Genomic DNA, 6,313 nt, shown 5'->3' with positions numbered 1-6,313 from the left:
CTCTCTCTCTCTCTCTCTCTCTCTCTCTCTCTCTCTCTCTCTCTCTCTCTCTGTATGTCTGTTTCTCTTTTCCTCTGTCTCTTCTGTTCCTCTGTCTGTTTCTCTTTCTTTCTCTCACTCTACTCTCACACACTCACTCACAGTTACTCCCACTCACACTTACGCTCTCTCAATCTCCTTCTTTCCCTCCCCCTCTTCCACTCCCTCCTTCGCTCTCTCTCCATTTTTCTGCACTCCGAACCCCTTCTCCCTCTATCTGCCCTCCCCAACTCTTCCCTGCCTCAACCTGTACCTCCCAATCCTTCCCTGCCTCAACCTGCACCCCCCAACCCTTCCCTGCCTCTACCTTCCCCTCCCAACCCTTCCCTGCCTCTACCTTCCCCTCCCAACCCTTCCCTGCCTCTACCTTCCTCTCCTAACCCTTCCCTGCCTCTACCTGCCCCTCCAACCTCCTCCTCTTTCAGCCAGACTCACCCTCCACCACAACACTTGCCCTCTCTGGCCGCGTATAGGCGCAATGCAAGGAGCGGCGACGGTTGTTTCTCATTGTTCGCCACCGCACGACAACTGAGGCGGCGGCGGCAGGTCGTGAGCCTCTTTTGTTTCCCTTCCTTTGTACAAGTATACTCGGTGTGGCTTGGGTGGCTTGGCTTGGCTCTCTCTCTCTCTGTCTCGTGCGTCTTTTTTTTTACTCCTGGTCGAAAAGTTAATGTGTTTTTGAGTGTTAAGTGTGGGGTGTTTAAGAAGGAAAATGCGGGTTGTATGTAGTGATTGTGTAGATGTGCTCGGCCAGGCTCTCTCGTGTTTGTTTTTTGCGCCTGCTCGAGAAGTTAATGTGTTTTAGAATGTTATGTGTGGGGTGTTTGGGGAAGAAAATTTGGGTTGTATGTATATGAAGTTGAGGGCAATGTATGGAGTGAAGTTGTGGTGAAGTAGTAATGGTTGTAGTAGTAGTAGTAGTAGGAGGAGGAGGAGGAGGAGGAGTAGAAGTAGTAGTAGTAGTAGTAGTAGTAGTAGTAGTAGTAGTAGTAGTAGTAGTTGTAAAGTGAATAGTAAAATAAAATCATTGATGTTTTATATACTAAGTTCCTAAAAATAGCACCGGTAAAGTATTAAAGTCAATACCTTCAAATAGTAGAATAAAATTTTGACATATATATTATTCAATGTTCTGCCTATTGCTTTCTTGGTGGGGCCTGGTGGTCGGCCCCAGCCTGTTATGGCGCAGGCAAGTGTTTTATAGTGGCGCCATCTTGCTTGGCTCATGTTGTCCCCGGGTGGTCTTTAGGACAATGTGCGGGTAGTCTTAAGCCACTCGGCAGTGACTGAAAATTCCCAGCTTGTGGCGGCGGGCGGGACACGAGCCCACGTCCTCCTAGACTCCGCGCCCGCAAGCTAACCACTCATCCACCGCCTCCCCATTGCTCAGCTAACCGCACACCGATTTCTTGTTGCTGCTCACATGACTAACAACAAAACAATACGCTTCACTAAATCTTTGTCCTCATATACAAAGGATCCAACATGTAACAGGACACCTCTCCTCCCGAAATTGACCTATCTTTCGGCCACTCCTCTAACTCTTTTTAGGAGCAGTGAGTAGCGGGCTTTTTTTCACATTTGTTACCTTTTTTTATGCCCTTGAACTGACTCTTCTGCTGTAAAGAAAAAAAAGTTCACCTCATCCACATCGACATATCTCTCATGATGACCGTGGAGTCGAGTTTCGCATTGAGAAGCAAGGTTATAAAAAAACTGCAGCCTTGCTCTCTATTTTTCCTCCCAAACTCCGAGGCGTCCTTCCTAATACACTCATCAAAGACTTCCTTCCCCTTCCTTCACTTGCGCAACCCATATTTCCCTTCCTTGTCTCGCCCTCCTTCATTCGTTAAGTGATTCTTCCCTACGTCCACTCTCCCTCTTCGCTCCATTTTCTTCCCTTCCTTATTCTTTCCCTTCTTGTTCCTCTCTCGCTCTCCTTCATCCTTCTCCATTTTCTCCTCCTCTTCCCCTTTCACTCTCCCTGCTCTCTAATATTTTCTTGCTTCTTGCTTCAGTTTGTGTGTTCCTTTGTCATTCGTGTTCGCTGATGTTGATGTTAGTTTTTGTTTTTGGAAGAGGGAATTACATTTTGGCTTTGATGTGTGTGTGTGTGTGTGTGTGTGTGTGTGTGTGTGTGTGTGTGTGTGTGTGTGTGTGTGTGTGTGTTTTAACCCTCACTAGACCACGAGTTGGGTCACATTTCGGTCACAAAACTGTCTGTTATCCTATATTGCACACATGATATTTGGAATTTCGGAATAGCAATGCTTTGAAATGATGAGCCTTCGATATTCATTTCTCTTCTTGCAAACACCCTGTGAAATTCAACGATATATATGTACAGTAACTTTAATGAATGACTCTAACCAAACCTAACTTAACCTAACCTAATTTAACCTAACCTAACCAAACCCAAACCTAACCAAACCTAGCCAACCTTAACCTAACCAAACCAAACCTAACCTAATTTAACCTAACCTAACCAAACCCAAACCTAACCAAACCTAGCCAACCTTAACTTAACCAAACCAAACCAAACCTAACTTAACCTAACCTAACCTAACGAAACCTAACCAAACCAAAACCTATCCCAACCCAAACCTAACCAAACCTAGCCAACCCTAACCTAGCCAAACCAAACCTAACCTAACCTAACCTAGCCTATAGCAACCTGCCCCGTTCCCCTACCCATAGAGAGATAGGAAATACGAGGGCGGGAGAGAAATAGCACATTGTTCGCTAGGTGTGATCAGGACGCAGTGACCGAGGAACCAACATCTGGAGGTGGTACAAGAAGCATTACTGAAGAGTGACGATTATCAACTAAAAGGAGGGAAGCAAGGGAGATGAACACCCTACCTATTCACCCTCCTAATGTGTGGTGAAGTGAGAGAAAGAAGGCATCACGCGGGGAGGTACTCGGCCCCCGACGCACGAGTACCATAAAGTGCAGACAGGGTGGAAGGGGAAGGGAAAAGATGTGAGTATATGAAAGAGTTTCCTCGAGAGCATAGAAGGTGGATTTACAACTTTGCATATTGTTTTTTAGTCTTATATTATTCATTGTTTTTTTTAATACAGCTTTGCATTCTATCATTTATTCTGTTATTTATCATTATTTTAAACAACAAACATATTTTTTTTTGGCATTTTGTTAGTCATTCTATTTTTCTTCTATTTTTGTGGGAGGTTTTGATAATGTTATTTGTAAAGTAATTGCTTGACCCGGTAGCAGCGACGGGCCAAATTTGTGGCTTTACCGTGTACCAGCGACGGGCCAAATTTGTGGCTTTACCGTGTACCAAATTTGGCGACGGAGCCATTTGTGGCTATTGTACCAGCGATGGGCCAAATTTTTACCATGATATAAACCCCTCAAATAGATGATGCATAAACTCATCACAAATGCGTTGGTACTATATATTATGAAATGGTTTGTGTGAGTGATGATTTTTTCTCATTAATTCGCTTAGAGGGGCCTTTAAAATACATGATTCCCGCAGCTACCGGGTTAAATTTTATGACTGGGTGAATAGGGGAAAGTTTCAATGGATCAAAACAACCTTTCCAAAAAGAGAAACTATCCTTCATTTTCTTTTCATCATTCTATTTTTGAGGAATATATTGAAAATCTCCTTGGTAAATAAAATGGCTGAGTCCCCCCTAAGAAGGCATACTATTTAGAAAATAAGAATAATTGGGAGAGGTCTCAAAGGATCAAAACAAGCTTTCCAAGAAGAGAAACTATCCTTCATTTATTTTATCATTCTATTTTTGAGGGATACACTGAAAATCTCCTTGGTGAATTAAATGATTGAGTCCCCCCTAAGAAGGCATACTGTTTGGAAAATAAGAATAACAGGGATGGGTCTTAAAGGATCACAACAACCTTTCCAAGAAGAGAAACTATCCTTCATTTTTTTATCATTCTGTTTTTGAGGGATACATTGAAAAAATCTCCTTGGTGAATCAAATGATTGAGTCCCCCCTAAGAAGGCATACTGTTTGGAAAATAAGAATAACAGGGATGGGTCTCAAAGGATCCTTTCCAAGAGAAACTATCCTTTATTTTTTTATCATTCTGTTTTTGAGGGATACATTGAAAAAATCTCCTTGGTGAATCAAATGATTGAGTCCCCCCTAAGAAGGCATACTGTTTGGAAAATAAGAATAACAGGGATGGGTCTCAAAGGATCACAACAACCTTTCCAAGAAGAGAAACTATCAGAAGGCATACTGTTTGGAAAATAAGAATAACAGGGATGGGTCTTAAAGGATCACAACAACCTTTCCAAGAAGAGAAATAAATATCGAGAGTTCAGCATTTCACAGCATTACCATTTCAAAAGTCCAAAAATCGTGTTTGTAATAGACGAGACGATAACAGATTACTCGGAATATGATGTGAATGATGTTTGGGTTGTGATATTACCGTTGATAAAAGCTGGAAAGGATGTATTGGAACGATCTTGCAATGGTGACAAATATAGAATAACCACCGACTTTTTTTTTTTTACAGGAAAGGAAGCAGCTCAAGGGAAAACAAATGAAAACAAAAAAAGCCCCACTAAGAGAAAAAAAAAACGATAAGACAAAAAAAGCCCGATAAGAAAAAAACAAATCCAGTTAAGTTAAAAAAAAGTCCAATAATGCCAAAAAAAAAAGCCCGAGACAAAAAAAATCGCAAAAGAGAGAGAGAGAGAGAAAAAAAAAACGCTAATAAAGTAGATAAACGCATGATGCAGATATGTAGTAGTAGTAGTAGTAGTAGTAGTAGTAGTAGTATTTAGTGCACGGAGGGACAAAGGCAATTTCAGATAATCTCCTTCACTCTTTAAATAATCTCCTTCTCTGTGATGTCAGTGTACTCAATCCTGCTCCATCAAAGGTTGTAATTTCATAATGTCAATCTAGTTCTCCGAGTTTTCTGATTTTATACGACCCGTGGACCGTCATTCTTTTACTTTGAATATCAGTGTAATATCAGTTCCACTTATGATATAGTTCCCAATGTTTGCTTTTAACTTATATTGTAATGTTTCCCTGATTTCTTAAAACTTTCGGAATCCTAAACGGTTACTTATCTATCCATTATTCGCTCTACTTATGGTATGACCTCCCGAAGTACTTTTTAATTCTAATTGTATTGAAAATGTCCTCAACTTTTCACTGCTTCCTAATAAAAAATGCTGTTTCTTTCCCTGAGTTCCTACAACGCTCGGAATTCTACTGTGTTACTCTGAATATCTATCTACTATTCATTCTGCTTATGACATGACCTTTCAACCTTTGTTGTGTTCTATAATCTAATGTTTCTCTTTCTTGATGACATGACCTCCCGAAGTACTTTTTAACTTCAACTGTAATTGTAATGTCCTCAACCTTTGTCTGTGTCCAAATCCATAATGCTTACTCTCTTTCCTTGATATTTCACATTGCTCGGATTGTAACTCTTTACTCTGAATATCTATCTACTTGCCGTTCTACTTATAATATGATCTCTTGAAGTCGGGTTTTTATCTTCAATGGTAATTATGATGTCCTCAACCTCCGCCTGTTAACTAATCCATAAAACTCACATTGTTTCTGTGATTAACAAGTCTTGGGTTTTCACTCTGTTACTCTGAATATCCATCTACTAAAAGAGCTTCCTCCTAACTTTAAGTGTAATGCTTTTAACTTTTACTATTAACTTTAATATATTAACCTCCTGAACTCAGCTCATGCGAATACCTCCAACCTTAGCACCGCTTCTTATCTTCAATCGTAATGCCAACGCATTAAACCTCTGTCTGTATCCTAATCCACAACGCCCATATGTTTCCCGGATATTCTATAAGTCTTGGGTCTCTACTATGTTATTTTTACTATCATACCAGTTCTACCTACATGATCTGAAGTCCCCTAATGTAAATACCCTCAATTTTATGTAATGCGTATATCCTCAACCTCCGCCTGTCTCCTGATCTATAATGCTCACTTTGTCCCTCTATGCTTTGGCCCTTTTTCCTCTCCTCCGCTCCGCCGCGCCAAACAACGCCGCGCCCATCAACCTCACTTCAATCATAATGCAAATGCCCTTAACCTGCAGTTTGTTTTCTGACCATAATGCTCATTTTGTCCCTCTATGCTTTGGCCCTTTTTCCTCTCCTCCGCTCAGCCGGGCCAAACAACGCCGCGCCCATCAACTTAACTTCAATCATAATGCAAATGCTCTCAACCTCAGTCTGTCTCCTAATCCATAATGCTCACTTTGTCCCTCTCTGCTTTG

This window comes from Eriocheir sinensis, chromosome 70 (assembly GCF_024679095.1).
Source record: "Eriocheir sinensis breed Jianghai 21 chromosome 70, ASM2467909v1, whole genome shotgun sequence".
NCBI classification, from domain to species: domain Eukaryota; kingdom Metazoa; phylum Arthropoda; class Malacostraca; order Decapoda; family Varunidae; genus Eriocheir; species Eriocheir sinensis.
The sequence above is the reverse complement of the archived record's forward strand: the minus strand, read 5'-3'. Positions refer to the sequence as shown.